At 35.5% G+C, this 11,707-nt stretch overlaps 1 pseudogene; it reads left to right on the forward strand.

The window, feature by feature from the left end:
* The first annotated feature begins 4,614 nt into the window (after window positions 1-4,614).
* On the forward strand, window positions 4,615-5,530 carry LOC149151898 (tRNA (guanine-N(7)-)-methyltransferase pseudogene; annotated as a pseudogene).
* Window positions 5,531-11,707: the final 6,177 nt, after the last annotated feature.

The following is an 11,707-nucleotide window of genomic DNA, read 5'->3' on the forward strand; positions in this document are numbered from 1 at the left end:
AGAGTGAAATGCCTTGGCCTTATTAAAGACTTGGTAGTGTCCTTGGACAAAATCCTGGCCAAGAATGTACTCATGGATGTCGTAGTTGCTGATAATCCTCCTCGGTTTGGCATGTTGCTTTCAAGGTCTTAAGGAGAAAAATTAGAGGGCACTATGCAGCTTGACTTTTCATACGCCACTATCCCTATTTTTGGACAACTCCAAAAACTTTATAGAGAAAAGAAAATGAAATTTATGATCAATAGTAAGGAGAAGCCAGTCATTCATCATATACGTGTTGTTCATACCGATCTTGATTCTTTCATTATGTTTAGTGATATAAATTCTGTTGATAATGAAAGTCAGGTAGTGGAAATTTCAGAAGTTCCCAAGGTAATAAGCAGCATACATGAAGCTATTACAGCAGAAGGTAGAGATCTTGGTGAAGAATGTATGCAGCCTACAAATTGTATTGAGGAAATTCGAAGAATAGTGTAGAAAACAGAAAATTTTGAGATAGTTGTTCAAAATCCTAAAATCAAAAAAGTTCAGTCTTCAGAAATCCTTTTCCCGGATAAAGAAAATGGTCTTTGGACCATGGAGTTTGATGGTGCATTAGGAAGAGAAGGAGCAGGAATTGGTATCTTGATACATGGTCCATTATGTAAGGACCAGTTCTATACTATATATATATATATATATATATATATATATATATATATTTTTTTTTTTTTTTAAATCGGAATAAAATACAACCAGAAGAGAAAAACATTGGGAATTCCAATTTATTCAACACTGTCTAACACATCCCTCAATTTCAATTCACTGAATATATCATAAAATTTACATATATTTAACTAAGGGCATAAAGAAATCATACAAAATAATATTGCAACCCATATGTACCATTCACTAGAAGACGAGACTCCACTGATTTGCCATTACTTGTCTTCCCTTGTTGTTGGTTACCTCTGAGAGTGAATGACGACGTACTTGATCCGAATGCGTTGACCCACCGGTTAACCTCCCAGCCTACTCCTTGGGTACTCTTCTTCCCCGCGGACCGCCGAGCTCCAATGGGGTTGTATAATGGAGGAATGTAGTAGCTGGTAGAGGAGAGCACTCCTTGGCTCAAGAGTCCCCTCTCTAAAACCCTCTACCTCACCAAACTCACTATAGTTTCGTAATCATTGCTCTGACATAGTCTCATCCATCTAATAATATGGTTTCCCAAAAAGTCCCTTCTCCCATGGCTCACGCCTTCTTTTATAGGAGTTCTCATAGGTGACACTTGGCATGTCATGCATAATTAATTATTTTTTATAATTCAATAGTTTGATTATTCACCCACCCATGTGTCACTCTCTCATCAAGGGTCTCCAAAATTATTTACTTAAATTTTAAATTAAAACTAATATTTTCTTCACCTCAACAATTTTCCTATTTCTTCTCCTAGTTGCCTCTTGATCCCCCTTTTTATTCCTTAATTTGTGTTCATTACTAAAGTCAATTAATGAGTCAAGATTTGATCCCCTATCTACTCCCTAATTTACCTCAAGTTATCTCTTAGATGGATATTCTTATGTTGGTTGTTGCCACATGGAGGTTCTCTACATTTCTCTAAAATTTAATTTATTAATCTTATTTTAATTCACCTTCCTCTTCTCTAAAATAAATAAATAGATAAATTACAAAGAAATTGATTATGCATCAATATGTAGTGTTCAATGAATAGTTCCTAGGAGTTCATCCGACCAAGAAACTCTTTGAACATCACCACATTAATTAATTATAGATAATATCCTAGTAAGCAATGATGTTAGTGTCTCAACTAGTTAGAGATGATGTGACACATGACCTAACAATGGAAGAATCTAAACATGCAGTCGATAATATATCGAGCATTGAATTTGGCATAAACAAGAATACTCTAAATAAGGAAGTTATCCAAATCAAACAAAGACATACTTCCCAATCCAAGGAAGTTGTCTTCTATTTGCAAAGGTGGGAAATTTTGTTTTAGCTACATAAAAACTAACGATAGGAATCAAATTGGTTATAACACCTACCACACCTCACCTATCAAGAAAGAGATAGTGACATCCCTGCTATCACTCAAGTTCATCTCTAAAGAAAGATCCCAACCTTTTTCAAAGAAAACCCAAGGATACTATTAAGTGATAACAACTTGTGACCAGTGACCACTCCACTTCACTCACTCATGCATAAATAATTAAATAAATTATCAAATTATCATAGCAACCTATTGAAAATATTATATCCAAATTATAATTTATATTTATATCAATAATTATGAACAGTATAATTTAATTATTATTAAAAATTTCAAAACAAATTAATTTAAAAATATTTTAAAACAAACTCCTAACATTTCGTGTACCCATGTAAAAAGCATCCTTTTGCAATCAATATTTAATTATTGACTTCTCTTTAATATTTACCAATTTTGTACAATTGATGTAAATATAAAATTTAACCAAGATATTACTACATAAAACATAATTTTCATACGTCAATTTCTAATGTGGCACTTTTAACGCGTTATTAATTTTTAAAAGAATGGCTTGATTAGTGTTAGAGCATTAAAAATGCTTCACATCCAACCACTCATTCGATTTCAAAGCCTAAACCAAGAAAATTAATAACCACTCATTCGATTTCAAAGCCTAAACCAAGAAAATTAGCATATGACGAAGTCAATATTAAGTTTTTGGTATTATACAATGAAAAAGGACAACTTATTGAAATGAGATGGAACTAGTTTCATTAGTTAAACTTATTCTTATGTTTTATTTTATTTTTAATTTCTGACGATTGCTAATCATTAGATTATTATCTCTCTCTCTCTCTCTCTCTCTCTCTCTCTATATATATATATATATATATATATATCTATATATATATATATATATACATATATATATGTATATATATATATATATATATATACATACATATATATATACATACATATATATATGTATATATATATATATACATACATATATATATCTATATATATATATATATATATATATATATATATATATATATATATATATATATATATATATATATATATATATATATATATATATTCTACACATGTTGTAACTATCATTTATTTATTCATATATATCACAAAATGTCTGTGCACTGTTTGATATCCTAGAAAATTACATGGAGTATATCTAATGAATAGGCAAATGTAGGGTAAAAATATTGTTCAACTGTTTGGAAGATGTCTAAGAAGATAAAAGAGAATGGACTGAAGAAAGGAACAATATGCTACTTAAAGTATTATAAAATTGCATGTTTAGATATTGCTTTGAAGTTTCTATTTGTCTTAAATTTAGCTGATCTTCCAGTAAGGGTGGTACTCCAGTAAGTCCCTTTAAAAAGAATTCTGATTGAAAATTGAGAGAAATTGAAGGTACAGTTGCAAATATAATTGATTGGATACTCACTGTTCAATTTGGTCTCTCCATTTTTGGACTGATAAAAACAAAAACAAAATGCGCTACACAGAGTTGTAATTTAAATATATATGTGAAGAAAATAATCTCTGAGAAATACCTGTATGTGGAAAACAATATTGATTGAAGTAGAACCTGAATTTCCTAATCCGTTCGACTAAATTTTTGAAATATCATTTAGACACATTTCAAAAGCTCATTAGTTAAGAATTATGAAAGACAACTAAAACATCATTAATCAATTTAACTTTATGCCAAAATCAACTATCATAGATTTTCACTAGACTTAACTGTTATATATGTTGACGTGTTTAATAATATATCAAAATATTCTTGATACTCTATGGCCTTTGATCTTGTAGATGCTCGCTTTCAACTTAAACCCCAAGGATGTATGATTCAATCTATTCTAAAATAAATGAAATAAATTAAGGCAATGTTTTTAAGCACGGTTCTGAGGTTGAAATTTTATCTCAGGCAGAGTCTGAAAGAGTGCAAAGCAAGATTGTTGCCTTACTCTTCAAAGAAGTCATTGGCCTTAAGAAAATACTAAAGAAGAAAAGACTAGAGTTTGGAGTTTAAACGTCTGGTGGATTGGTAGTTTTGAGTTAAGATGTAGAATGATTTACTACTGGAATGGGCTCACGGGAATGGCCATGACATACATAGAGGGATCTCGAATTCAGAAGAAAGGGAATCAACCATTGAACCAACATTTCCATATTATGAATGTGGAATCATTAAGCCAATTTAATATAGAGTTGATTGACTTGACCAAGAAGCTGAATTGAAATTTTTTTAAACGAAAGAGGATGGGTAGGGCTCCGAACTTGCAACGGTGATGACACAATCCTGTGGTAACCGATTGTGAAGATACTAGATCTTCGGAGATCCTATGTACCAACTATATAGGAAACTTGATACTTGAGTTGTTTATATTTGTCGTATGTGGGTGAAAGTTCCTCACCTTTGCCCATCATGCTGTGCATAACCTTAGTAGATCAAACAATTATAATACCCAGATCAACAAACAACCATTTCCAATCAAATGTCGCCGAAAATTTTTATCCAAAAATCCCTTCGAGATTCCCCTTTCTAACCAAATTAATATAAAAATGGCCTTGATTGAATTCGAATCATGTCCCAAGTTTGGGGCAAGAGTGCATCTTCTAAGCTCCCTCGAAAGTGTTTTTACAGAGCCCAAGCTCACATCAACCCATTGAGTGATTCACACTTTCCAGTACCAGTAAGTCCAACGGAGTTCGACTACTCAGAGCATTTCCCTGCATATTTCAACAGAACCCCGACCCCAAACTCTAATGACAAAGATAACAAGGAAATCGAAGGTCCTCCATCAAAAACAGGGAAAATCAAACGTTTCAACAAAGGATGCAGAGGATGCCAGTTCAAAACCTGCGGAGCACTCGAAGATTTCTATTGCTTCAGAAAATTTCTCAAAATTGGAAGATTTAATGGAGGTGATAGAGGCTAATGGTTTAAAACACGAAATTTCTACGAAAATGCGCTTTGCAGACATTGACTGCGGTTTTGGTGGGCTCCCAGTTAAGCTTTCAACGATGTTTCCCTCGAAATTAATGATAGGCATGGAGCTCCATGACAAGGTAAGCGAATATGTTAAAGGATAGATTTTAGCCCTAAGAAAAGTTCACCCTGGGCAATATTAGAACATATCTGTGGTCAGAACAAATTTTATGAAATTTATTCCGAATTATTTTGAGAAAGGAGAACTGGAGAAAATGTTCTTTCTGTTGCTTGATCCACACTTTAAAGAAAAGAATCACCGCCGTAGGGTTATCAGTGTCCTGTTTCTCACAGAGTACGCGTATGTGATGGCAGTGGAAGGGATTCTTTACACTGTAACTGATGTTGAAGAACTCGGTGATTGGATGAAAGGTTGCTTGGATGCGCATTCTCTATTTGAGAAAGTTCTAGAAGAAGAGGTGAAGAATGATCCTGTCGTGAATCTCTTGACGACTGCGACGGAGGAAGGGCAGAAGGTTGCTAGAAAAGAAAAGCTAAGCGTGTGGGCTTGATGTTTCTTGTTGTGAACTGAGTTTGGGTCAACTGAAACCTGAGGTTTGAGAGGTAAAGAAATAAGTCAAGGATAAAATAGGCACATAGTGTAATGATCTTAAGACATAGATTGATAGGAAAATATGAGATAAATTTGGTTGGATGCACTCTGGGTTGTGAGAACTGAGAAATTCCCCTTACTGTTTCTTGGCCATAACCATTTCCAAAATAGGAGTCACTAGTTAGAGACCAAAACATACGTGAGGTTAAATCTGAAATGTGGTAGTGTATACTTCTGTTCAGCCCAGTGTATGAGTATGAGTGACACAAGCATATATTCATGTGTAAATGAAGGGAAACATATCCCACAATTTACTCTTGAAAACTACCAGCAAACAGATGTCATGAATGCTGTGAACTGCCACTAAATCAACACTATCCCATGAACCCACAGTCCTAAAAAAACGTGTGCAAATCTGTCCCTGCATGTGTTCTAGAAAATTGCTAGCATGAAGGCTGAGTGTAGCTGGCTCTGATCTCAAGCAGATCTATGTGTACTTGGCTGGATACTCACGTAAACAAGAGGGCTTTAAAGTAGAAACGCACTTCACTTCAACTGAAGTCAACTTCTCATCCAAATCTACCTATATACCTTTGTATTGACTGCAGACCTTGTTTCGGTGTAGTATATTGTTTATTCTGTGCTACTATTTGACTTTTGAGCCTTTAATATATTGCTTCTATTGCAAATTTTTTTTCCATATAGTATAATATTTATCTCCCCGTTATTTCTCTTCTGTTGTAAATTTTCTTTTATTCGTCCTTTTGCCGAGTTCAAGCACGTTCTTTCTTGTTTCTATTTTACCTGTTGACATTTTCCAATATTATAGAATATGTTCTATTATTTGACATATTAACCATTAATACATGGCTTCCGTTTCACATTTTGTCTCTATTTAGCATATTATTTACTCTGTTTTGTTATTTGACTTTTGTTTGTTTGTTTGTTGCAAATTTGCTTTTTATACTGTATTCCACTGAGTTTGTGCACGTTCTTTATTGTTTCATAGTTGAATTTCCAGAATATGTTTTACTTCTTATTCATTGAACTTCACATTAGAAATTCCAGAATATATTTTTGTTTGATAAATGACAAGGCCGCATGCAGTTAATGATTTTATGTATGAAAGGGTCTCCAAACGAGAAAGAATCTTTCTTGAATTGACACACATAAGCTTGCAATTTGTTTTATTCTGCTTGTTTAAATGTTTTATTCATTATTTATTGTAGCCTACACTTCATTTCAAAGTTATCTCATACAATCACAGGAGATTGTATATTTTTACACGTTTATTTTATTTTATTTTTTTATTTTTATTTTGGAAAACTGGAAAACAAATAAAAGTGTAATATTGGTAGCTCTATTTTTGCAGGGAAATTCCAGGCACTTTGAGTTAAAATGAAAAGTTTGAAGATCATTGTCAAACATTATTTAACACAAGATTTGCTTTAGGATGCACCAAACAAGTATGAAGGATGTATATAATCTTTCAACAGAATGGGGTGTTGAGAGTTGTGCTTTGGTATGCAATGCATGTAGTGAAAATAACAGAGGAATTGCATAAATCCCTCTAAACACCGATTATCTCAATTGAGAGACGCCATGAGCACTCAACAAAAATCATCATTGCTCAAGTTTGGAACAACAATTGCAACATTATAAATGTAGTAGATATTGAACAAAATTAGTCATCCATGCATGGGCCCATAGGTCTCAAGGGTTCAACATAGCTCTGATACCAAGTTTAAGGACTAGTTCTATACTATATATATATATATATATATATATATATATATATATATATATATATATATATATATATATATATATATATATATATATATATATATATATATATATATATATATATATATATATATATATATATATATTTAAATCCAAATAAAATACAACTAGAAGAGAAAAACATTGGGAATTCCAATTTATTCAGCACTGTCTAACACATTCCTGAATTTCAATTCACTGAATATATCATAAAATTTGCTTATATTTAACTAAGGCCATAAAGAAATCATACAAAATAATATTGCAACCCATATGTATCGCTCACTAGAAGGTGAGACTCCACTTGATTTTTCGTTACTTGTCCTCCCTTGTTGTCGGTCGCCTCCGAGAGTGAATGACGACGTACTTGATCCGAATGCGTTGACCCACCAGTTAACCTCCCAGCCTACTCCTTGGGTACTCTTCTTCCTCGTGGACCCCCGAGCTGCAATGGGGTTGAACAATGGAGGAATGCAATAGCTGGTAGAGGAGAGCACTCCTTGGCTCAAGAGTCCCCTCTCTAAAACCCTCTACCTCACCAAACTCATTATAGTTTCATAATCACTGCTCTGACATAGTCTCATCCATCCAATAATAGGGTTTCCCAAAAAGTCCCTTCTCCCATGGCTTACCCTTTCTTTTATAGGAGTTCTCATAGGTGACACTTGGCATGTCATGCATAATTAATTACTTTTTATAATTCAATAGTTTGATTATTCACCCAACCATGTGTCACTCTCTCATCAAGGGTCGCCAAAATTGTTTACTTAAATTTTAAATTAAAGCTAATATTTTCCTCACCTCAACAAGTTCCTTATTTCTTCTCCTAGTTTCCTCTTGATCCCCCTTTTTATTCCTTAATTTGTGTTCATTACTAAAGTCAATTAATGAGTCAAGATTTGATCCCCTATCGACTTCCTAATTTAACTCAAGTTATCTCTTAGATGGATATTCTTATGTTGGTTGTTGCCACATGGAGGTTCTCAACATTTCTCTAAAATTTAATTTATTAATCTTATTCTAGTTCACCTTCCTCTTCTCTTAATTAGGTTTAACTAGTTTAGGATTAATCTTTATCCTTACATTTATGTCCCTCTTTCCCCTTTTTACATAGTTAATGTTGGAAATAATACTGAGAGGGGGGTGAATCAGTATTATCAGATCAATCAAACTTTTTCAATGCTCAGAAACATATACGCTACTTCAGTTAGGTGAACCGGCATGTACACGCTACTATGACTAAGAAAAACAGCATATAAGAAGAAAACTCATAATTTAGTTAGCTTATTCTTCAGTTAAGTTCATCAGGACATTATTCACCACATTAATAGTAAACAGGTGCAGTATAACAGAATAGATCAAAAGCCACACACATGAACACCAAGATGTAAGGTGGAAACCCAATGTGGGTGAAAACCACCTGCTGCAAGTTGTCTCTATCTTTCTTTAATATGAAACTTCAGTTTACAATCTTTTGTACTGGTGCAGCCTTATACCAGTACGCAGGATACAACCTGCAGAAGGCTACAACCTTCTCTCGTTCTCCAAACTTCCTTGGAAGGGAGCTCCAACCCCCTTTGCTCTTGTACTAGCCAAGATACTAGTACGTAGGTGCTGACCTACAATCTTCTTTCCTTCAGGTACCACCTTTCATACATTTTCAGACTGGATATTCCTGAAGCACAACATTACAATCTGTAGACCCCAATTCATTCAATTTTCACAACAGATCATTGAAGCATAAAACAACCAAACTTTGAATCACTGAACCACTGAACCCTGTCAATCACCAGTTACCAGAACACAGAGTAGACTACAGAACTCTGCAATAACAGTCAGACCCCACTGTAAACCCAAAAACAAGCTTCAAAAGATATACGCTACTTCAATGAGCAAAACCCGCGTATACACGCGCTTTTGCCGAAGCCAACCTGCGTACAGATCTAAAAATAAATTTTCTCAATTTGCAGCTGTACCAGACATCAGTTAGACCCAGAACATAACATTGCGACAATATGCAGATCTAGAAATACGCATAATCACCCATATCATGATAGTGCATTTCAAACCATTAGATCCCGATCCATCCTTAGATCTAGTCTTCCATCAACCGATGTGATCTCTCCTTGGCTTAGATCAAGCAACCCAGCACCTGCATATCAGATCTCTTTCTCTCTTAGATATTCAAGCCTTGTCGAAAGATGTATTTGCCTAATGATCTTCTTCTCCTTATATAGCCTTAGGCCTTGCTCAATACCAAGAGCCAAAACCATAGTAACACAATACCATCAACTTCAAAACTAGGGATCGACACGCCCGTCGAGACACAATGGTCCGAAATCATAGGCACAACTTCCAAGGACTAACCACCATGGACCAAAAGGTACTTTTCCACATACACGCGCTTTTGCTGAATCCAACTAGCGTGTACACGCGACTTGAGCTTAACGAACCTGCGTATATGAACTTCCTTGGCATGTTGTACTAAGATCTGTCTTCTGATTAAGTTGCCATCACCTGTACCAACCTCTGAACACCTGTACCAACCTCTGAGTGAGTTGCCATCAAGGACAACACTTGAATCATAATGCCAACAATCTCCCCCTTTGGACTTGATGGCAACCACCACACCAAGTCACTCTCCCCCTTTGACATCAAGGGCAAAGGGCTGTGCTCCCCCTGAGGACATGCTGATACCTCTGCTTCCCCCTGAAAGTAGGCCAGATCTGCAAAAGATGTTCTTCAACAAGAACCAAGACTTATACACCATAAGGGACCTTCCTATCACCAAAAGACTCAATACATACATCCAGACTCCCTACCAAGAGGGGACATAACAGAAACAACCAATTATATTACAGCATTCATCCCAGGCATAGTGGGGAAACCAACATAGGCCGTTACATGACCTTGACACCATAAAAGAGACATCGCAAGAGAGATACATGACATAGAGACAACAGATCTAGACCAAGACTTATGAAAGTCACCAGCAGCATATGATAAACATCTTTTTAGATCAGCAACCGGGATTTCTTTCTGAGCTCCTTTTCCTGAAATCAACAACCAAAACATCTGAATGCCAACAATGCTTTATGAGACTTTTAAGCTGCTCCCCCTGAACCTGTGCCTGCTGCACCCCCTGAAACCGTGCCTGAAGAATTCTGACATACCTATTGCTGTTCAGAACTCCAGAGTTTGCCCTTGCTGTTCAGAACTTCATATACGCGATTTCTCCTGCATGAAACAGCGTATGTACGCGGATATAATCCTGCAACAAGCGTACACCTTACACGCGACTTTCCCAGCATAAATCCGCGTGTATACGCGTATATACCTTACGTAACTTGCGTATACCAACTTTTCTGTAGAACAGACAAGCTTCAACAGCAGGATGAAGCATCAACTACTCCCAGCTTTTGTCTGAGATGTTCAAAAGTTTCCCTGGGCAGTGGTTTTGTGAGAATATCAGCAACTTGTTCCTTAGAAGGAACATACTCCAACTTGACCTTCTGCTCAAGCACTTGTTCCCGGAGAAAATACTTGATTGGTATGTGCTTGGTCTTTGAGTGCATGACTGGATTCTTTGAAATGCTGATTGCACTTGTATTATCACATAAGATAGAAACTGGTGGAGTGCAAGTGATTTGAAAGTCCTGCAAGGTCTGCATCATCCAAAGAAGTTGTGTGCAACAAGATGCCGCAGCCACATATTCTGCTTCAGCTGTAGATAAGGCAATCGAACTCTGTTTCTTGCTGAACCAAGATACTAATCTGGAACCCATGAAGAAAGCACCACCACTTGTGCTTTTCCTATCATCCACACTTCCAGCCCAATCTGCATCTGTGTAAGCATGAAGAGTGAGATCTGTATTTCTAGGATACCATAAGCCATAGTTTTGGGTCCCTTGAAGATATTTGAAGATTCTTTTGACTGCCTGAAGATGAGTTTCCTTTGGGTTGGCTTGAAATCTTCCAACCATTCCTACTGCATGTGTAATATCTGGTCGAGTACCTGTCAAATAAAGCAAACTCCCAATCATGGATCTATAAGTGGGTTGGTGAACTGCTGCTGATTCATCATTAGCACTGAGGCTGCATCCTGTAACCATGGGTGTACAAACTGGCTTTGACTCTTCCATGCCATACTTCTTCAAGATCTGTTTGAGGTATTTGGTTTGAGACAAGAAGATACCTCCTTCATTTTGTTGGATTTGCAATCCAAGAAAATATGTCAATTCTCCAAGAAGTGACATTTCAAATTCTTTCTGCATAACCAAGGCAAAGTTTTGACTCATAGTCTCTTCATTGCTGCCAAAAATAATATCATCTACATAAACAACAAGAATTA

Source organism: Pinus tabuliformis, chromosome 9, assembly GCF_031772625.1.
Source record: "Pinus tabuliformis cultivar Carrire ecotype Pingquan chromosome 9, CPIR1, whole genome shotgun sequence".
NCBI classification, from domain to species: Eukaryota; Viridiplantae; Streptophyta; class Pinopsida; order Pinales; family Pinaceae; genus Pinus; species Pinus tabuliformis.